Source organism: Terrapene carolina, unplaced genomic scaffold (genome assembly GCF_002925995.2).
Source record: "Terrapene carolina triunguis isolate 2854851 unplaced genomic scaffold, T_m_triunguis-2.0 Scaffold85, whole genome shotgun sequence".
Taxonomy (NCBI): Eukaryota; Metazoa; Chordata; order Testudines; family Emydidae; genus Terrapene; species Terrapene triunguis.
The window spans coordinates 31,006,901-31,030,857 of NW_020664436.1; the positions used below are offsets into that span (position 1 = coordinate 31,006,901).

General features: G+C 42.1%; 1 protein-coding gene across 9 annotated transcripts in view; it reads right to left on the reverse strand.

Moving 5' to 3' along the window:
* Window positions 1-23,957, reverse strand: part of QKI (QKI, KH domain containing RNA binding) — a 299,835-nt gene that overhangs the window by 169,857 nt on the left and 106,021 nt on the right. The gene's annotated exons all lie outside the window — the stretch shown is intronic.

Sequence of the window (23,957 nt, forward strand, 5' to 3'; positions counted from 1 at the left end):
CAGCTCCTGGAAACAAGAGATCAGGTAAGAATCATAGAATCATAAGACCAGAAGGAACCTGAGGTCTTCTAGTCCAGTCCCCTGCACTCAAGGCAGGGTTAAGTAATAGCTAGACCAGTGGTTTTCAAACTTTCCTGGCAACCCAGTTGAAGAAAATTGTTGATACCCACGACCCAAAGCAGCTGGGGATGAGGGGTTCAGGATGTGTGAGGGGGCTCTGGGCTGGGGTGCAGGATGACGGTCAGGGCTCTGGGGTTTGGGGGGGTTGCAGGTTGTAAGGGGCTCAGGGGCAGCGCACAGAGCCCCAAGGCACCCCTGCCTAGGAGCCAGACCTGCTGCTAGCTGCTTCCGGGGCACAGCGTAGTGTCAGAACAGGTAGGGACGACGAGTTTTTACTGGCCGGTTGCCAGGGTTCCTGGGTGCTGAGCAAGGCGACCCAGTGCCTTGCATTCCGTGACCCAGTACTGGGTCGCGACCCAAAGTTTGAAAACCACTGATCTAGACCATCCCCGTTCTTAAAAATCTCCAATGACAGAGACTCCACAAAATCCCATGGCAATTTATTCCAGTGCTAAAATACCCTGACAATTAGGAAGTTTTTCCTAATGTCCAAGCTAAACCACCCCGCTGCAATTTAAGCCCATTGCTTCGTGTCCTGTCCTCATAAGTTAAGGAGAACTATTTTTCTCCCTTCTCTTTGCAACAACCTTTTATGTACTTGAAAACTTATGTCCTCCCTCAGTCTTCTCTTCTCCAGACTAAACTAACCCAGTTTTTTCAATCTTCTCTCATAGGTCATGTTTTCTAGACCTTTAACCATTTCTGTTGCTCTTCTCTGGACTTTCTCCAATTTGTCCACATCTTTCCTGAAATGTGACGCCCTGAACTGGACACAATACTGCAGCTGAGGCCTAATCAACGCAGAATAGAATGGAAGAATTACTTCTTGTATCTTATTTACAACACTCCTGCTAATACCGCCCAGAATTATGTTTGTGTTTTTTGCAACAGTGTCACACTGTTCACTCATAGTTAGCTTGTGATCCATTATGACCCCCAGACCCCTTTCTGCAGTACTCCTTCCTAGGCAGTCATTTCCCATTTTGTATGTGTGCAACTGACTGTTCCTTCCTAAGTGGAGTACTTGCCATTTATCCTTATTGAATTTCATCCTATTTACTTCAGACCATTTCTCCAGTTTGTCCAGATCATTTTGAATTTTAATCCTATCCACCAAAGCACTTGCAACTAGACTGACCAGACAGCAAGTGTGAAAAATCAGGATGGGGATTGGGGGGGGGGGGGAAGAGGAGAAATAGGAGCCTATATAAGAAAAAGACCCAAAAATCAGGACTGTCCCTATAAAATCAGGACATCTGGTTACCCTACTTGCAACCCCTCCCAGCTTGAGATCATCCGCAAACTTTAGAATTGTATTCTCTATGCCATTATCTAAATCATTGATGAAAATTTTCAACACACCCAGTCGAGAACTGATCCCTGCAGGATCCCACTTGATATGACCTTCCAGCTTGACTGTGAATCACTGATGACTACTCTGGGAACGGTTTTCTAACCAGTTGTGCTGGTTAGTAGTTTCAGCTAGGCTGTATATCTCTAGTTTGTTAATGAAAGGTCATGTGAGAAAGCATCAAAGCCTTACTAAAGTTGAGATATATCATATCTCCTGTTTCCCCCCTCCCATCCACAAAGCTTGTTTTCCTGTCAGAGAAGGATATTAGGTTGGTTTGACATGATTTGTTCTTGACAAATCCATGTTGACTGTTACTTATCACCTTATCTTCTAGGTGTCTGGAAATTGATTGCTTAATTATTTGCTCCATTATCTTTCCAGGTACTGAAAGTAAGATGACTGGTCTGTAATTCCCCGGGGGTTGTCCTTATTCCACTTTTTACAGTATTCTAGGATGTATTTCATCAGGCCCTGATGACTTTAAGACATCTAACTTGTCTTGTTAATTTTTAACTTGTTCTTTTCCTATTTTAGTCTCCGATCCTACCTCATTTTCACTGGCATTCATTAAGTAAGATGTATACAATTGCTACAAAATTTTTGGTGAAAACCAACAAAAAAAAATCACTTCGCACTTCTGCCATTTCCACATTTTCTGTTATAGTTTTCCCCTCCTCATTGAGTAACGGGCTTACCTTGTCCTTGGTCTTCCACTTGCTTTTAATGTATCTATAGAATGTTTTCTTGTTACCCTTTATGTCTCTAGCTAATTTATTCTAATTCTGTCCCTACGTACTAAGGTTATTTGTTTATATTCATCCTTTGTAATCTGACCTAGTTTCCACTCAATCTCAGTTTTCAGATTAAAAAAAAAAGTTTCTAGCCCTTGTGTGGCCTGACTCATGATTTTTAACATTTGGGGTGGCAAATCTGGAACTTCTCCGTCCTGCCTCACTTTTCAGTTCAGTTGTCTACCATAGAGCATAGGAAGCAGCCATCTTCCCTCATCAGCCAGATGATAGCCAACTTCACTAAGAGTGACCTTACTTCTAGAGCCCTGGAATCTGATGGCACTCAACTACATGTGCCAGGTGCAGGTAGGGTCAGGTCAGAAGGGAAAATAACTGTACACTCTTGAGCTTAGGTGGGTTCTCCTTCTCCTGCCCACAGGTTGGCAGAGGAGCAGCTGCATGCCCTGCTCCTGCTGGCCATCTCCACTTTACTGTGCTGAGCTGAGGAATCACAGCAGCGCCAGCCCCTCACTCCGCAACATCCAGGTCTGGTGGCAGCAGGGCACTTCACTGCTGAGTCAACCTCGCAAGCAGGAGGCAGCAACACTGACCCAGGCTTTAAAATTAAGCCCAAGCAGACCTCTACTTACATCCATATGAGAAGGCTTTATGGAAATGGCAGCCACCTTAACACAGAGCCTATGGTTTCAGACTCTTTAACTGATGGACTAGAGCAGCCATTATGAAGACAAAATTTAGAAACACTTTGCTTAATTACAAAACAGTTTCTTCAAATGTACCCTATTACGTTTATATTTTAGCTTTGCAGAGATGGTAACTAACTGTCTGTTAGCTAGGAAGATCTTGAAAAAGGCAAAAATTCACAATACAAATTTCTTAAAATTAACTCAAGATGGGTTTTTCAATTCAAACAGATTTCTATGGAAGTCCTCAAAAAATCAATTTTCACTCACAGATGCATATCATTAAGAGAACAGGTGAGGCAAAACTCATTCCGTCCCAGATGTATAGTGGAATTTGGCAAAAGATTGTTTCAAACAGTTAAGAATTGGACTGTCCAGATGACAGTTTATGAAGAAAATATTGACAAATGAATGGCACCATCACAGTCAAAATAGTAAACTGATTTCTGAAGATAATTTTAGATGATCTACAGAAGTCTATTGGTATTGCATTGGATAAACTGCAAGCAGATAGCTGTATTACTACTAATGCTGTTTAAATCTGAAAGGAATTTAAGGGCGCATATTGAAAGACAAAGTTAAATCAGACAGTAATAAAAATGGATGCAGCTGGCACTTACTCTTCCTTTTTCTTGCTCACATTCTCCACCTGTTATAGTAGATGTGTAAGTACAAATGAGGTGGATGCCACTCTGACAAGGACATCTGTTAATAACTACCAGAATCATGCCCTGCCTAACAATATTTGAGAGCTGAATGAGAACTGTTAAAATACATGTTAACTGCTAAGCCATCAGTAAAGTCGAGATATTGAATTGGTTTAAATTGTTGACCAGGCAGATAAATGTTCATAGAAGTGATAAGCCAGCTTTTTTGTGTAGTAGCCTCTACTATAGGAGTAAAAAGAACATTTTCTAAATTTAGAATCATTCATTCTAATTTGATAAAGTGACTGGTTGTAGAGAAAGCAGGAAAAATAGTTCTCTTTCGCCAACCATAAACAAGCATTAGGCAGCAGGGGAAGGTACTGAATTCAAGAAAATAGTTCAATGCCATTTTTGTCTTGTATATTCAGTTTACTAAAGCTTATTTCACAGGTACCTACCATTCCTTCATTTTTTTTTAATCTTTAATTTTAAGGAAGGATTTTTTTTGTTTTGTTATTTCAGCTAAAGAAAAGATTGTTCCTGGGGGCGGGGGAGAAAAAAAGAGCGCAAGCCAGGCAGCATCCCAGCTTGATCGGGGTGAGAGTTAGTAATAATGTCTCATGAAATTATAATTCCTCATGAAATAAAGGGCATTTGCCATTCAGAAAAAAAATCTGTAAGACAATGCAAATAAGTGGATGATGTTAATATAAAAACCCAATTAAAGGAATGTTTTAAAAAAATACTAACATACAGATTAGTTTATTTAAATTGCGACAATGCAGTTTATATATATCACAATATAACGAGTCAACATCTAGTAAAACAAACGTGTATTCAATATATTAATATTACACAGACAAAAATATTGCAGCATCAAGAGTATCCAAAGGAAAGAGGCAAGACCACATTGTCAAATATTCAATCATTCACTGTCAGCACATTTTAATACAGAGCCTTCACCACAATGCATGGATCTGAGCTGGCAACAAGCAGCCCACCTATCAAAAGAAGACTGTTTCAACTCCCATGTCCCCCAGACTCTCTCTCAAACCACACCTACATGCAAGCTAGGTAGTGAGGGAGTTGAAACTCAGTGCGGTATACGCAGAGAACTCTAACTTCACCCTTATGGTCACAAGGTGTTAACCGTGCACACAAATGTGGAATATAAGGACTGACCACCCCATAAAAGGGACTTACATCAAGAATGAAACTTAGGGAGAATAAAATTTGGCTGCTTTGATTGAGGTATAGTAACTGATTTACTGTGTAAAGAGACTAGATAAGGCAGTTTCCCTTGTTAAGCAAAAAGAACAGGAGTACTTGTGGCACCTTAGAGACTAACAAATTTATTAGAGCATAAGCTTTCGTGGGCTACAGCCCACTTCTTCGGATGCATAGAATGGAACATATATTGAGGAGATATATATATACACACACATACAGAGAGCATGAACAGGTGGGAGTTGTCTTACCAACTCTGAGAGGCCAATTAAGTAAGAGAAAAAAAACTTTTGACGTGATAATCAAGATAGCCCAGTACAGACAGTTTGATAAGAAGTGTGAGAATACTTACAAGGGGAGATAGATTCAATGTTTGTAATGGCTCAGCCATTCCCAGTCCTTATTCAATCTTAAGTTGATTGTGTCTAGTTTGCATATCAATTCCAGCTCAGCAGTCTCTCATTGGAGTCTGTTTTTGAAGTTTTTCTGTTGTAAAATAGCGACCCGCAGGTAACACTTTCTTTCCCTTTTATGCTACCTGATGTATAACCATCTAAGACTATACATGTTCAGATAATACGGTAGACCAATACTTCTATTAAGCTGACTGCTTCCAAATATTTTTAGTAGCTTTTAAAATCTTAAACACTACTTAAAAATAGCTCACAAAGCAGCCTACCCTAAAAGCCAAGTACAGTACAACAAACAGAGTATAAGAGACAACTTTCTACTACATACTGCAATATTCTATCCTGACAATTACACATGACCAGCCCCATTTGCCAATCTACTACCAAGGTCACGCTGAAAACTTTTGCTGACAAACAATTGCTTCCCACAAGAAAAGAAAAAAAACTGACTTCTAATTTTTATTTCCTTCAGGGTAATTTCCTTCATAGGCTATCCCTGGCCTTAAAACCAACGGATACAGAGTTCAACATTAAATAAAAACAAACAGGAAAGAAGCAGACCCCCAGTTTTAGACAAATTCTGACAATGCCATTTATTCTTTTGTGCATTTGGTCCATCAGTGAGTTGTGTGCCTGTTTGTTCCCTCTATACAGGCTGCATAGCTAGGCCATGGGCCCTTGAGTAAGCAGCTAAAGCAGGTCTGTTTGTGCCTTGTTAAAAGCCGTGAGGCTCTGACCCTGGGAGTTTTGATCAGCCCCATTGTTTGAAGTCTGAGTGGTTAATTGCTCTCTGGTGGTGAGTGGTGAATTGAGCCAAGCTAAGCAGGAAGACTTGGTATAAATAGTTGTTGGGTGCTATCTCCCTATCTCAGGTTCCACCAGCTACCTTCCTAGACATATCCTGTTAGTGCAGCCTACAATGGTCACTTGCTAGGCAAACCTGAGAGCTCAGAGCTGTGAACAGAAGCAACTAAACGAAGAGTTTTTGAGGAAATGTGAGAGTCTTTCCTTCCAGCTTCAGCTGTGTGTGTGATTACACAATGGCCAGCAATGGAATAGTGGTGGTAAACTGCAACAGATATGCCCCATTATCGTTCCTGCCTGAAGCCAGAAGGGACTTCATGTACAGGAAGTACAAGTTGGTGGCTGTGCTACAGAAAAGATTCTTGGACTGAAGGGGCAAGCAGAGACACTACTGAGAATCAGAGAAGCGGAGGAGTTTGCACGCAGCCAGGTTCAGGAAATGTCAGTACCCCAGCTTCAAGGAAGAAAGGAATTGGGCACCAAGGAGCTGGAGAGAGAAGTAGCTAGAGTAGGCATAGCACTTCATAACCAAATAAGGCATAAATTTTTAGAAGTGAGAGTAATTAACCACTGGAACAAGTTTTCCAAGGTCATAATGGATTTTCCATCACTGACAATTTTTAAATAAAGATTAGATTTTTTCCTTCAAGATATGCTCTAGGAATTATTTTTGTGAAAGTTTCATGGCCTGTGTTATACAGGAGGTCAGAAAGGCTTGAAAGGCTGGTGGTATTAGAGAACTGACACTCAGCCATATGTGGCCAATCCCATCTGGAGAACATGTGCGAAACCAGCTAATCCTTTAGGGACCACTCTGCCATCTGGGAAGGGTGCCTGCTGAGACAGCCTGTAATCACGTTGCTCTCTCTCATCAAGTGCTGAGCCACTGGACAGACATTGTGAAAGATGCACCAATCCCATAACCTTATTGCTTTTGAAGTGGAATGAGCACCTTCCTACTTGTTGATATAGTACACTGCAGAAGTATTGTCTGCTACCACTTGTAAAACCCTCCCCTGCACGAGGGAGGAACGATTGGAGGGCCAGACTCCAACACACGGACGTACAGACTCCTCTCCTGAGAGCAATGCCCTCGAACTGCCAGATGATTCAGATGCACCCTCCTCAACATATTATTTATACGGGGGGGAGGGGGGAAGGAGGGAGAGGAGTGGAGTGGAGTGATGCCCAGATCTTGCCTGCCACTGGCCACAGCCACCACAGGCTGAAACTTATGAAAGTCTGAAAAACCCTTTGATGGTATCTGGTACAACTTTTCAGCTTTCTTAGCAATAGGCTGACAAGAGGCAGGGGTGGACCATACTACTCTTGCCAGTTGGATCAAGGCAACAAGAATTGGTAGGAAAAAATGGTTACCTACTTTTCTGTAACTGTTGTTCCTCAAGGTGTGTTGCACACGGCCATTCCACTGTAGGAGGGCGCACACATCATATATAGTCGTTAAAGATTTTTCCCTTAACAGTACCAGTCAGGGCAGCATGATCACCTCTTGGTGATTCATGCCACTGCACAGTGGTATAAAGCACTATGCTGCCCCCAACTCCCCTCAGTTCCTTCCTACCGGAAAGACTTTGATAGAGAGGTGAAGGGGGAATGGACAAAATCTAGAAGAAGAAGAATTATGGAAAAGTAGGTAACCATTTTTTCTTCAAGTGATTGCACATGTCCATTCCACAGCAGGTAACTCAAGCAGTTCCAACTGGAAGTTGGCTTGGAGTCTACTTGAACAGGGATTGTAGGACCACCCGTCCAAAGATGGCATTATCTCTAGATTGATTAGAGATGGGATCAACTTTCAAAAGGACTCTACTCCTCTCCCTGATTTGGTTGACCGGTACCTCTTCATTCCTGTAGTGGTATGATGTGGAGAGCTCAAAAGATTGGTGCTCAAGAGATTGTCCCATTACCAATGAAGTGAGTTGATGATCTCAGTTCACTAGTGAAGTTGAGTCCGCAGTACACAAATTGTCAATTTCAGCACATAGACTTAACAGACAGACTGAACTACTACACCACCCCAAGAGAAGATAACGCTTCTAAAAGTAGAACTATACTGGCAGCATCGCATGGGGGGGAAACACACACTGTCACTGTTCACATTAGTGTTTTGTGAGATGCCTTCAATCTGGCAACACAGACAACTAAGTATTTTACAAAAATAAAAATATTTTAAATGTAAAGACAAATTGTGACTTACTCTCCCCACCACCACCCCGTTCATTCCTACTAGGTCTTCCCTTTAGGTGTCAACCTACATAATCTAGTAATCACATAATCCAGTGTAGAACAGTTAGTTCAATATAATGGAATTTTGATAAAACATGAAAATTTGTCAAGTTTCTCAACATGACAGATTTTTTTTGGTTTCTAAATTAAATAATGATTAATCCTGAATTTCCAAATAACTTCACCTGTATAGCCTCGGTAGCATTTCCAGGAGAAAAGTGCTGGTCTGTTAAGATGACTAAAAAGCAGAGAATACAGTATTACTTAGAGAAAACCAGGTTTAAATCCCAGTTCTAAATACCATGGTATCAAAAGCTAATCCAACTGTACAGGTAAGAACAATCTGAAATGGTTCAGTTCTTTCAAGGAGGCACAGCTCAATGACAACATGTAATTTATTCACTGGCATGGAGGGCTAATGTATGGAATCGCACAGAAATAGGTTCTATCTAGTTTGTAGAGTTTTTACTTGAGGCCATTCAGAGAACTGCTACAGTCCTATTCAACTGCTGAATGCTTATATGGTCTCATGTGAGAGACTAATCTTTACTGCTGAATAACACTGCAGATTGGATGCAAGATGACTGATTAAAGCTGAACCAACACAAGACTTACTGTTGGTGGGGGATCCTGCTTGCCCAGGAACTGCCCTGTCTGATGGGAACTGTTATAAACAAATTGGTAAGGAACTCAATTTGTGAATCTTTTTCACCAAAACCCTGACCCAGAAACTAAGGTTTCTGTGGACAGTAATAGTTTTTTCTCTCTAAAAGATTTGAAAACTGCAGCCTTTCCCTCTTGGACATCAGTAATGCACGCAATCAGGACCTCAAGGCTGGACTGCTGTAATGAGCATTTGGACCAACATTAGAAAACTAGTCATTAACAATAGTTATTGCTCAAAGACCTTCATCTATGAGCGTTTGCTCTATCATTTGTGCTGAGTGAATATCCTTTTCACAAGTATACGCCAAAGTCTGATTCTAGCTTCAGAATCTACCTGAGGCAGAGCCTGTCAACCTACCTTCCTTTCCACAATCAGCAGGATTGGAACTTCCAACCATTTCACAGTGGGGGTTAACATTAGCGCTGTGTGAATAAGTGATCTTACAGTTCACTGGCCAAATTGGGGGTGGGAGGGTGGGGGGAGAGAGGAAATTGTTTCAGATCAACCTTAAACAAGACCATGTTGGTTATCTCAGTGAAACAAACACAAACAAAAAAATTTAGGTTGAAATGCTTTGTTCCATCCAAAATAAAACTTGCATTTTTTTGCACTTTGTTTTATTAAAAATAAAGGAAATTTGGAAACGCCATTAAAAAAAAAACTAGATAAATTCATGGAGGATATGTCCATCAATGGCCATTAGCCAGGATGGACAGGGATGCCTCTGTTTGCCAGAAGCTGGGAATGGGTGAGGGGATGGATCGCTTGATGATTACCTGTTCTGTTCATTCCCTCTGGGGCACCTCGCATTGGCCACTGTCAGAAGACAGAATACTGCGCTAGATGGATCTTTAGTCTGACCCAGTATTGCTGTTCTTATGTTCTTAAAACCACCGGAGGAGGATAAGCCCCCCTTAAACTGTATAGCACTATGGCTCGAGCATTCATATGGGACCTTGGAGACCCAGATTCCACTCTCACTCTACCCGAATTCAAAGCAGAGATTTGAACGTGGGTTTCCCACACCGCCCTAACCACTGAGTTACAGGGTATTCTGAGGTGGATCTCAATCTTTCCTGTTGAAGTTGTTCCACTGAACACAAATTATTAAATTTTCATTGGAGCAGGATCTAGAACCCAAATGCCTCCCTTCCCAAGTTAGTACATTAACCACCAGGCTAGAGTGTCATTTCCACTCTCTCTCCCCAGCACAATGAAGTATTTAAAAAGGAAAAGATGAGAAACCCCACCCCAGACTAGTGAGTAGTCTGGTGATTAGGGCACTTTTCTGGAAGGTGGGATATCCAAGTTCAAATCTTTGCTCTGAAACAGGCAGAGTGGGGACTTGAGCCTGCATCTCTCCCACATCCTAGATGAGTGTTCTAACCACAAGGCTATGGAATATAAGAGGGGGATATCACCACCACAAGATTTGAGAATGGCACCTAAATTCCCTTGTGAATCTACTGCCCCTCCCACCCATGCGGGGGGGGGGGGGGAAGAGACTTTGATAAACTCGTATCAGATTCGCAAGTAGTCTTGGTTGACCTGAAACTGAATTTTTCAGCAAATAAACAGTTAGTCAAAACAAAAACTGCCCTGCTCTTGTTAACATAAACCTCTCCAGAAGGATACAAATTATTGCAGTGCCACTCAACAGTAAAATGTACTCTTCCAGTGTCTTTGTTTCTGTTCTTCACTGGAACTTTAGCTCGCTTAGGTCTAGTATGAAAACAGAAACTACACACCAGATATGTAATAGCTGCAATTTCAGTTTGAGGAACTCAATTTAAGCTCCGAATTTCGTGCTTTTAGAGGGAAAAATCACATTTGGTTTATTTTCAAGTTGCTTTTAAACCCCTCAGCCTTGCAGGACAAGCATAATTAATAAATCTCGGGGAACGAGTTAAATCTCAATTTTGTTTGTGTTGCTTGGCCAAAAAGTTGTTAGTTTTGAGTTACACTTTTATATCCAACAATACTTACAAGTTTACTTTTTCTCTGGATAGTTTAACTTTCCATTGTATATCCAAAGGGCATTTGTTAAGCCCTCTCTACAAAATATGGTGGCACTGGATGTCTCTGTTATGCCTTAGAGAGGAATTGTGATTGTTCAAAAAAGTGCTTAAATCAGTATAGATCAGAATCAATCTAGCGGTGAGAAACATGGTTATACCTTTCAATTGCTAGTTATTCACATGAAACCATGCCTCATTTACACAGCACAAACTTCTGACAGACCTAAAATCAGGACCGACCACAAAACAGACAAAGTCAGATTTATATCCTGCCTTTATATTTCAGAGAATCTGCCAGGGAAGCAGCTGTGATAATCAGGATTCCACTGAAGAATTGAGAAAAGCACACAGGTCACTTGAAAGAAAAAAAAAATCCTTTTCTTATTTACAGATCAAAAATGTCTCCCAAGAGATATTACTGGTTTCACTCAGGAATATCTCAGAGGCTTCTGCAATGCAGAAATTGGCTTTATTACATACTTCTGCTGCAGATTTATAGTTCAAAGCCAATAGTAAACAGAGCTAGGATTTCAAAAACACTTACAAAAAGTGCTGTAAATGTTAGAATTTCAGTTTCCAACATAATCTGGATTACACAAAATGTAACACTGGTTATAAATTCAAAACGACATGATAAAAAATTAGGTTAAAACTTGTCAAGGTAGCTTGTATGCTACAACAATTTATAATTCTGGGGGGATTTAAATTTACTTATCAATATCTGAGCCAGATGCAATTAAATGTTACATGCCACATTAGAATAAATATATTTTGAATTGCTTGCTAAGGTTAATCAAAATAAAAGTCAGATTTTCATCAAAACAGTACAATGTCAAAATATAGCAACATTATTTTAAGAGATTTCTCCTCTACTTTATATATAACAAGGTATTCCACTCAAAGATGCTAAAGAATTCAGCAAGATTATTTTACTGCTAAAGAAAACCTCTCAGAATTACCAAATTATTTACATTCCTTTTTGCTTTGGAAGAAAGGTCAATGGCAGTCAATTCAAAAGGCTCTGAATGATTGTCTGATCACTGCATCTCTAATCTAGACTAACCAGATTATCCCTGTGATCTTGATAAAATACAGATTCTACTCAGCAGCAGGTGTTCCCATACTTAAAAAGAACCTTTTTAAAAGCAAATAATAAAAATGAATAAATGCAGCTGGGATTTAGAATGAATTACTAAATCCTTTAAATCCACGTTATTCACCTCTAATAACCTATGTGCTGAATGGTTTGAGAGCTTGTTTAACTGACAAACAGCTTTAAAATCCCCATGTAAATGCAATGGATCAGATGCATAAAGCCAGACTAGTTTTCCAGGTCATTTTAATAATGGTAATACACAACCTTTTACAAGACTTCTCTACAGTTTGGTCTAGGAACAAAATAATGCACTTAAACATACAATTCACCCTATTACAGTTCTTCACATTCCTAATAGATTCTCTTAGCTATTTGAGATTAGCAACCAACTCTCTATTTGAAGATTACTGGAAAGTAGTTCCTGTATTTTATCCTTAGGTCTAAAAGGGTTTTTTAAAGTTATATTTTACCTAATATGTAGAATGTCTAAGTATGCTTAAAAATATGTATGCATGTAACAGAAGAATCTAAATATCAGCTACTTGTCAAAACCTGTAATGCATTACACCTAGGTAGGGTGCATAACTTACTGCTTCTTCAATAAAAATATAAGTTGGGTTTTTGCAAGTGTTAGTTACTAGACCATAACTAGCAGCATTTAGAATGGCATCTTAACTCTCTCACAAAAATCCAACGCACCTATGTAAACCTCGAGATGAATATGTTACCATCCTGTGCACTGACATTTTTTTCAACCTCCTCCTCACCCCCATAACATCTTGCTGTGTTCATCTCCTCCCCTGATGGCCTACCTTGCATCAGTGCCTATAGGATAGGGTACTGAGGGGAAAAAGTTAAAAAAGACAGCCTTTCCCCACCACATTTCTGTTGCTAGTTTGGTAAGGTTCCCCCCACAACCAGCCACTAGCCAAACTAATCTAAATATCAGTCCTACTCACAGGCTTCTAAAAACATCCCTTCCTTCTCACATTGTGGTTATTTTCAAAATATGATCAACTTAACAGGCAAACAAAAGCATTTATGCAAAGAAAAATACTCCATGCATATTCTTAGCTTAAGATAAAAACAAAATGACAAACTAAAAGGGTCACTATTAAATACTAACTTTGATAGGCTAGTGCCAATATTTATTTATGCTGACTGTTTTACTCTTCTCTGTTCTGAAATGATCATTATGTAGTATGGATATAAAAGATGTTTTCGGTACTAATGCAGTTGTTTGTAGAACTAGGGGTAGGAAACAGTATATTTTAATTAAAATGGAAAGGGGGTTTGTTTTTATAAAGATTAGCGACACTGTCACCCTAGAACTAAACTGTAAGTTAAAGTGTCAACGGGAAAGGAAATAAGGAAAGTGAAATTTGCAGTGGCCATACTGTTTTCCACAAGAGTACTGTCAGCAAGAGTCAGATAAACTGACTTAAGTTTGAAGACTAATAAATTCAAAAACAAGTTCCTCAAAATAAATTACTGACTGTACAATCAAATGATAAACTGCATGCTTCTAATTTCAGTATTCAAAATCTAATAGTCCTGTAGACGGAGATAACTGTACTACAATATAAGAAGTTACAAATACATACATCTCTACCCCGATATAACGCTGTCCTCGGGAGCCAAAAAAATCTTACCGTGTTATAGGTGAAACCGTGTTATATTGAACTTGCTTTGATCCGCCGGAGTGCGCAGCCCCGCCCCCCCCCCGAGCGCTGCTTTACCGCGTTATATCCGAATTCGTGTTATATCGAGGTAGAGGTGTAGTTATTGAAGCTATAAAGGCAAGTTTACCAAGCTATTCAATGTCAAACATTTCATGTATAAAATGCAAACAGGATATAATTTTTACTCTCTTGCTTTTTATAATTGGAAGTTAAAGTACTGAAGCAATAGGCTTGTGTTTTAATATGGTAAATCATGAAAATTTAAGTTTTCATTATTATTGTTTGTTTCACTAAAATGGGCATAAATAACCATACTTGTGTCTACCTTAAAGAGCTTATAGTTGAGGCTGGATAGGAAGGTTATAAAGCTAGTTTAAAATAGACTAGAAAAGCAACATGAATGATGTCACCATGCTAGTGCATCAAAGAGGATGTGCAAATAACCATAAACAGAACAATCTCACTATATATAATAAACTATCAAATGCACAAAGTAAAAAGCTGAAAATGGATTTCTCTAATCTGTTTTATTCAAGGTTTAAAAAAATCCTATCATGTGAGAGTGAATTAGAGTGCTATTAGATCCTGCTGAAGCTAACCTTTCATTTTAAAATACAGGTTTTTAGTACTTACGATTGGGAAGATTATCTAATAGAATAGAATCAAAGGACTGGAAGGGACCTCGAGAGGTCATCTAGTCCAGTCCCCTGCACTTAAGGCAGGACTAAGTATTATCTAGACCACCCCGACAGGTGTGTCTAACCTGCTCTTAAAAATCTCCAATGATGGAGATTCCACAACCTCCCTAGGCAATTTATTCCAGTGTTTAACCACCCTGACAATTAGGAATTTTTTCCTAGTGTCCAACCTAAACCACCCTTGCTGCAATTTAAGCCCATTGCTTCTTGTCCTATCCTCAGGGGTTAAGGAGAACAAATTTTCTCCCTCCTCCTTTTAACAACCTTTTATGTACTTGAAAACTTATGTCCCCTCAGTCTTCTCTTCCCCAGACTAAACAAACCCAATTTTTTCAATCTTCTCTCATAAGAGATGTTTTCGAGATCTTGAATAATTCTTGTTGCTCTTCTCTGGACTTTCTCCAATTTGTCCACATCTTTCCTGAAATGTGGTGCCCAGAACTGGATACAATATTCCAGTTGAGGCATAATCAATGCGGAGTAGAGCGGAAGAATTACTTCTCATGTCTTGCTTACAATACTCCTGCTATTACATCCCAGAATGATGTTTGCTTTTTTGGAACAGTGTTACACCATTGACTCATATTTAGCTTGTGATCCATTATGACCCCCGACCCCCCCGGATCCCTTTCTGGGGAACTCCTTCCTAGATAGTCATTTCCCATTTTGTATGTATGCAACTGATTGCTCCTTCCTAAGTGGAGTATTTTACATTTGTCCTTATTGAATTACATCCTATTTACTTCAGACCATTTCTCCAGTTTGTTGAGATAATTTCGAATTTTAATCCTATCCTCCAAAGCACTTCCAACCCCTCCCAACTTAGTGTCGTCTGCAAACTTTATAAGTGTACTCTCTATGCCATTATCTAAATCACTGATGAAGATATTGAACAGAACTCGACCTAGAAATGATCCCTGTGGGACCCCACTTGATATACACTTCCAGTTTGACTGTGAACCACCGATAACTAGAGCTGTTGATTAGTCAACTCACATGATTAACTCAAAAAAATTTATTGTGATTAATCGCACTTTAGTAGCAATATTAAAAAATAGAATAGCAATTGAAATTTATTAAATATTTTTGGATGTTTTTCTACATTCTCAAATACATTGATTTCAATTAAAACATGGAACACAAAGTGCACACTGCTCACCTTATATTATTTTCATTACAAACACTTGCACTGCAAAAATTATAAATAGTATCTTTCAATTCACCCCACACAAGCACTGCAGTGCAGCCCCTACCGTGAAAGTGCAACTCACAAATGTAGTTTTTGTCACATAACTGCACTCAAAAACAAAACATTAAACTGTGTTACGATTTGGAAGGTTAATGGATACAACACCAGGCTTAGGCAGGTGAGGCCCTATGCTGTTAGGAGTAGGGTGTCCTATGAGATGCTACCTTCAGCCCCTGAAATATGGGATACTGCTTCCTAGAGGAGAGCATGAGATCCCCAACCACCCCAACAGAGGCCTCAATAAAGGGAATCCCTGCTCCTCCCGCATTAGATAGTTTAAGGGTTCCTGTTCCACCAGCCCAGCAATGGGCTCTGTTGGGGTGGTTGGACCCTCACCCGCCCACCCACCCTCCCAGAGTCCTCCATGGGGTTTAGGGTTGCCAGGAATCCAGTTTTCGACTGGAACTCCCAGTTGAAAAGGGACCCTGACGGCTCCAGTCAGGCCGTTAAAAGTCCAAGTCGGCAGCACAGCAGAGCTAAGGCCCTGCCTGCCTTGGTTCTGCACAGCTCCCAGAAGCAGCAGCAGCATGTCCCCACTCCGCTCCCAAGCATAGAGGCAGCCAGGGGGCTCCACGTGCTGCCCCTGCCCCAAGCGCCAGCTCCACAGCTTCCATTGTCCGGGAACTGCAGCCAATGGGCGCTGCAGGGGTGGCACCTGCAGACAGGAGCCGCAGAGGGACCTCCTCCCACACTCCGAACACCCCCTCAGCCCTTCCTGCACCCCATCCCCCTCATCCCCGTCTCCACCCCAGAGCCTGCACCCTCAGCCAGAGCCCTCACCCCCTCCCACACCCCAACCCTCTGCCCCAGCCCACTGAAAATGAGCACGTGAGGGTGGGGGAGCGCGAGCAACTGAGGGAGGGGGAATGGAGTGAGTGGGGGCAGGGCCTTGGAGAAGGGGCGGGGCAGCAGTGGGGCCTAGGGACAGGACAGGGGGCAGCAAAGGTGTTCGGTTTTCTGCAATCAGAAAGTTGGCAACCCTAATAGAAGTGGCCAGTAGCCTCCTTCCTCACAGTCCTCTTCTTGGAGGGTAGTGGCAGTGAGAACCCTTATGCAAGAGCTCTCTGATAGCAGTGGAGTGCTCCTGGCCTGCCACTCAAGCCTTCGGGCTGGCAGGGGTTCGTCGTCCTCTTCTGCCTACTGGCTGGGCCAGGGTAACAATTCTGGGGGGAAATAAACCTCAGCCCCTTGTCAACCCAGCAGAAGGCTCTGTGGGGCATCAGCAAAAGCACCTTTTTCTGGAGGAAGATTGCTCAGAATTCCTGATTGTTGGGAAGAAAGGGCTTTTTGTTTAAATATTTCAAGGACTGTTTATAGATGTACTTAATCCTGCCCCAGGACCGGAGCTTGGACTAGATGACCACCTCAGGTCGCTTTCAGTCCTATAATTCTACAATTCTATAGGAATCTGTGTTACCTGTAACAGTTGTAGGTAGGTTTTCAGAGAGAAATGTGATTATAACCTAATGGTGACCCTCCCCTTTAACAAGGTTTAACACAGTTTAACACAATCATAAATACTGGAACCTTCTAAGTCTCCAACTTTTCTTTAGAAATACATACAATAAAAATTACATTAAGATAGCATTCTCCATCACTAATTATGCAACTACTGAATTTTTCCTTTACATTTTATTTTGTTATAACTAAATACACAGCTTTTTAAATGTAATCTTTTAAAAGGACAGTTACATTAAAGAATCTGGAAACAAGTTAAAAACTTCTTCAAATCCAAGCAGTTATAGTGTTTCTACAGATTTGTTTAAAGGTAACTACGGAATTTTAATGTTAAACAAATTGTTTGAATCCAGGTAAAATATAGTAAAACACCTAATGCAAGACATCTAATTCATTTCTAGAGAGCTATTCTATAGATTGCAAATACTAAACTACTCATTCCTACTCTCTTCCTCCAACTACTAACAGTTACAAAGTTTTAGACTCATTTCATAGAATGATCTAATCTGTAAATGAATGTCGTACATTTAATGCAGCTAATAAAAGCATTGTCTTTCAAAGTGTATTTTTGTCCTTCCAAAGTGTTTGACCTTTGCTGTCACTAAGCCGAGTGATAAGCCCACCAGCTGCTTTTTTTCTTCACAGTGCTACAATGCATTCTCTTCCTTTTTAAGGCTAGTGTACCCCAGCAACAAATAGCAGGGCTTAAGCCAGCTGCTAGAATGTCACAAACCTATATATTTAGCTATGAGCTCATTTATTGCCATCCCTCAGTGTCAGTTGCTTAATGTCCTTTTTGCTACAGTCTGCTGACATTCCTCACCAAGTTGACAACATTGTTGTCTGGGTCAGCAGCTAGGCAGGTACAAGAACACACAACAACAAAATAAAGAGCTTATCCTTTTCAAGAGACAGAAAGAAAAGCCAAAGTATTTGTGTTACATGCACTCAAAATGAAAACATTTTCATAGTCACAATATAGTTAGGCATTACAATTCCTAGCATTCTTCACTGTCCATCTTTATTTAAGACAACTGCAGTAACCTGTAACATCACAGAAAAATGAATTTTAAAAGCTGAATGACTACACATACGCACAGAAATTTATGGTTCTATTAGCAATGAAAAACAAAACCTCATATAAAGCTTTTGAAGGGTTTTTTTAAGTATTATTTCTAGGTTGCCACTCTGTAACCACACAAAAATCTCCCCCACCCCTCCATGCGCACGTGCGTGCACACAATACAAAACTTAGGCGTTTAACTGCAGAGATATAAAAAAAGAGGTAATACTGACTTGATTTTAGAGGAGAAAATAACTAGACAATACATTCTATTACGAGTCTCTTTACAGTAGGGTGACCAGATAGCAACTGTGGAAAAAACGGGACGGGGGTGGGGTGTAATAGGAGCCTACATAAGAAAAAGTCCCCAGAAACGGGACTGTCCCTTTAAAAATGGGATATCTGGTCACCCTACTTTACAGGAGCTCTGCCATTTTAGGAAGTGACTAGAAAAAAAGCCGTTTAAGTCTCTCAGATTTCTAGACGTTAAGGTCAGAAGGGACCATCATGACCATCTAGTCTGACCTTCTACACACTGCAGGCCACAGAACCTCACCCACTCCAAACCATGGTTTAAAGACTTCAAGTTACAGAGATTGCACCATTCACACTAGTTTAAACCTGCAAATGACCCATGCTGCAGAGGAAGGCAAAAAAACCGAGGGTCTCTGATAATCTGATCCAGGTGGAAATTCCTTTCCAATCACAAATATGGCAATCAGTTAGACCCTGAGCATGTAAGCAAGATCCACCAGCCAGACACCAGGGAAAGAATTCTCTGTAGTAATTCAGAACCCTCCCCATTCTAGTGTCCCATCACTGGCCACTGGAGATATCTGCTGCTAGCAGTCGCAAATCAGCTACGTGGCATTATAGGCAATTTCATCATACCATCCTCTCCTTAAACTTATCAAGCTCAGTCTTGAAGTCAGTTAGGTTTTTTGCCCCCACTGCACCCCTTAGAAGGTTGTTCCAGAACTTCACTCCTTTGATAGCTAGAAACCTTCACCTAATTTCAAGCCTAAACTTGTTGATGGCCAGTTTATAGCCATTTGTTCGTGTGTCCACACAGGGCGCTTAACTTAAATAACTCCTCTTTTTCCCAGTATTTATCCATCTGATGTATTTATAGAGAGAAATCATATCACCCCTCACCCTTCTTTTGGCTAGGCTACACAAGTCAAACTCTTTGAGTCTCCTCTTATAAGGTAGGTTTTCCATTTCTCGGGTCATCCTAATAGCCCTTCTCTGCACCTGTTCCAGTATGAATTCATCTTTCTTAAACAAGGGAAACCAGAAATGCACACAGTATTCCAGATGAGGTCTCACCGGTGCCTTTTAGAACAGTACTAACACTTCCCCATCTCTACTGGAAATACCTCGCCTGATGCATTCTAGGACTGCACTAGCCTTTTTTCACAGCCGCATTACATTGGCAGCTCAGTCATCCTGTGATCAGCCAATACACCAGTTCTTTCTTTACTTCTGTCACTTCCAACTGATACAGCCCCAGCTCGTAGCAAAAACATCTTGTTAGTCCCATAATGCATGATCTTGCACTTTGCACTATTAAATTTCATCCCATTTCTATCACTCCAGTTTACAAGGTCATCCGAATGATCTTGTTTGATATTCCAGTCCGCCTCTATATTGGCAATACCTCCCAACTTTATTTCATCTGCAAATTTTATTAGCACACTCCCACTTTTTGTGCCATGGTCAGTAATAAAAATGTTAAATAAGAGTGGTCCCAACACAGATTCCTGAGGAAGTCCACTAGTAACCTCACTCTAGCCCAGAGGTGAGCAAACTACAGCCCGCGGGCCACATTCAGCCCGCAGGACTGTTCTCCCCGGCCCCTGAGCTCCTGGCCCAGGAGGCTAGCCCCCGGTCCCTCCCCCGCTGTTCCCCCTCCCACCGGCGCAATGCTCTGGGCGGCGAGCTCCTGGGGCAGCGCAGCTACAGAGCCCAGCCTGACCCAGTGCTCTGTGCTGCGCGGTGTGTGGCTGTCTCCAGCCGAGCGGCACGGCTGCCTGTCATGGTGCAGCCGCACCACCAGCCACCGGTGCTCCAAGCAGCGCGGTAAGGGGGCAGGGAGTGAGGGAGAGGGGCTGGATAGAGAGCAGGGGAGTTTGGGGGGTGGTCAGGGGCCAGGAGTGTGGAAAGGGGCCAGGGCGGTCAGAGGGTGGGGAACAGGGGGGTTGAATGGAGGCAGGGGTTCCGGGGGCGGTCAAGGAGAAGAGGTGGTTGGATAGGGTAGTGGTACTGGGGGGGGCCAGTAAGGAAGGAGGGGAGGGGTTGGACGGGGCGACGGGGGGCAGTTAGGGGCACGAGGTCTGGGGGTGGTCAGAGAGAAGAGGTGGTTGGATGGGGCAGGGGTCCCGGGGGGGGTGAGAGGGGCAGTCAGGAAGGAGGGGGGGGGTTGGATGGGATGGCAGGGAGCAGTTAGGGGCGGGGGGGTCTAGGGGTGGTCAGGGGACAGGGAACGGGGGTGGTGGATGGGGCAGGAGTCCCGGGGGACCGTCAGGGGCGAGAAGCAGAGGGGGTCAGATGGGGAGTGGGGTGGCCACACCTACCCTCCATACAATTTCTGAAACCCGATGCGGCCCTCAGGCCAAAAAGTTTGCCCGCCCCTGCTCTAGCCTGACAGTTCACCTTTCTGTCTGACCTGTTGTAGTCTCCCCTTTAACGAGTTCGTTATTCACCTTTCAATTCTCATATTAATCCCCATCTTCTCCAATTTAACTAATAATTTCCCATGTGGAACTTATCAAATGCACTACTGAAATCTAGGTAAATTAGATCTAATACATTTCCTTTGTCTAAAAAAAATCAGTTATCTCAAAGGAAACCAGGTTGGTCTGGCATAATCTACCTTTAGTAAAACCATGTTGTATTTTAACCTCTATGTCCTTAACTGCTTTCTCTCAAAATTTCTTCCAAGACATTGCATACAGCTGAGGTCATACAGGCCTATAGTTTCCCAGATTCTCCCCCCCCCCCCTTAAAAATAGGAACTATATTATCAATTCTCTAATCATAGGGTATAACCCTCGAGTTTGCGGATTCATTAAAAATCCTTGCTATTGGGCTCCAATTTTATGTGCCAGTTCCTTTAATATTCTTGGATGGAGATTATCTGGGGCCCCCAATTTAGTCCCATTCAGCTTGATTTACATAAAGTTTGATTTCCACCTCGGATGTGGCAATTTCTATTTCCATATCCTCATTGCCATTAGCTACCCTGCCACTACCCCTAAACTCTTCATTGGCCTCATTAAAAACTGAGGCAAAGTATTTGTTTAGGTGTTAGGCCATGCACAGTTTATCTTTTATCTCCACCCCATTCTTAGCATTTAGTGGTCCCCACTTTTTCTTTCCTTGTTTTCTTTTTATTTATAAGGCTATAGAACCTTTTACTATTGGTTTTAATTCTCCTTGCAAGGTCCACTTTGCTTGGCTCTTGGCAGTTCTCACTTTATCCCTACACTTTTTGACCTCCAAGAGGTAGCTTTCCTTGCTGACCCATCCCCTCTTCCATTTCTTGTAGGCTGTCTACTTTCTTTTAATCACCTGCTTGAGATGCTTGCTCATCCAGCTTGGTCTGAAACTCTTCCCTATGATTTTTTCCCCCTTGCTTGAGATGCAAGCTTCAGATAGTTTCTGCAACTTTGACTTAAATTCCAAGCCTCCTCCACATTCAGACAACTGAGTTCTTCAGTCCAGTCCATTTCCCTCACTACTTCTCTTATTTTTTTGAAGTTAGCCCTTTAGAAATCAATGACCCTAGTTGCAGATCTATTTTTATTTATTCTGCCATTTAGTTTAAGCAGAGGTAATAAGGAAACAGTAATTTAAAAATGTTAAACATCTAAATTTATGCTGTGTTTAAGTGCACAGGTATTTTTTAGAAAGTCATATGATTATATCTGGACAGCATTACAGTGGGGCAGATCATGTACTGCATTAAGGCAAATGTTAACCTCTTCCTATCACAAAGTTGTCCTCTCCTCTAATGCAATCTCAGCCTACTGGATTGAGTCTCCCTGTGCAGGGGGATACTGGCTTGCACAGAGCTCTCTTTTACTAGCTCCCATGCCACCCACTTTCTGTGTCCAGTGTACAGATAATGGCCAGGAAAGCCTCATAGATCCCGCTAATTACCAGCTGCCCTAAGTGCTCCATCAGACCACTGGGAACCAGCTTAAATAAAAAATTCATCAGGTCACTAATTCAGATATGGAATCAGACCCAGGAGCACAAATGCACCTTTGCACCCTGTAGCGATGTGATGACTCACCGCCGCAGCACCTCCTGCTGGTCGTCTTGGGAATTAGCTTGTCTAGGTCCGGAGTGCCCTCTGCTGGCTGATGTCCCACTTGCCGCTGGCCCCCATGTACCTCCCGGACCCCGGTGCAACCTTGACCTTGGGTGCTGCCCCCTGACAGTACCCCCACTCTGGGTCTCCCCACCCAGGAGAACCCCCAACCCTCTACCCCACCTTGCCTCAGTGGCTACTGCCAGTCACCATCTAGCCCCCGCTCACTGGGGCAGACTGCAGTCTATACCACTCAGCATCAGCAAGGGGGGTTTGGACCTGCTGCCTTTGCATACCCTGGGCTGCACCTCTGCAACCCCAGTACCCTTCCCGGCCTTTACCAAGGCCTGCAGCCTGGGGGTTTTCCAGCCTAGAGCTCCCCAGCTCCACTGGCCTTTCCCCAGTCCTGCTCCATTCTAGGTACCCTGCTGAGCTCCCCAGCAGTCAGGCCTGTCTCTCGCCACAACTAGAGAGAGAATCTGAGCTCCTGACTGGCAGCCCTTTTATAGAGCCAGCTGCAGCCTGATTGGGGCGTGGCCCCAGCTGTGGATGCCTCCCCAATCAGCCTAGCCTATTAACTCCCCCAGAACAGCCCTTTCCCCCGGCTGTTTTAACCCCTTCAGGGCCGGAGCGGGTGACCACCCTGCTACACACCCCAAGTCAGACCAAGCTCTCCTCCCCCAGAGCCAAGGATTGGGCTTAATATTGGCCATCACAAATATTTGAAACTATTTTATGTGCTTCCACACTAGGAAAAAAAAATGGTTTGCTACCATGTGTAAGCCAACACATGGCAACTAATACAAGGTAAAATCCCAGTGAAGACAAACCAGCCTACCATTTTCACATGTGTTAGCGGGTCAAAAGTACACACTAGGTGGGAACCCAAGGTTTACCTCAATCTGCTAATACATTAAAATTACAAACTTCTTTGTCTTCACAAGGGTTTTACCTCCTGTTAGCTAACGTGAGGTAAACATGCACCTTTTGAAAGAGGACAGTGATGCATGTCTTCGAGTATATCTACACTGTAAATTATGATGTGATTGTAGCAAGGCTAGGCATACCCACTCTACTTTTAATCTAGCTAGCATAGGTAACAACAGTGGCAAAAGACGTGGTGGCACAGACTTCAGCATAGGCTAGCAACCCAAATACACATCCAGGATCTCTGGCAAGCTTGTACTGGGGCTGCCGGCCCATGCTGCCATATCTTCACAAACACTGTTGTTACCTGCGCGAACTAGATTAAAGCTAGAGTGAGTATGCTATAATCACACCTTAATTGGCAGTGTAGACATACACACAGGTCTCAGAGTAGCACACACAGATTAAAAATGGTTTAAACACATTTCCTTCATCATGTTAAACATTTCAATTAAAAGAGCTTTTTACATATAGGCTGAAATCCTTGCACAACACTGCTCTACAGCCAAAATGCTTCTGAAATAAATGTAGTCAAAC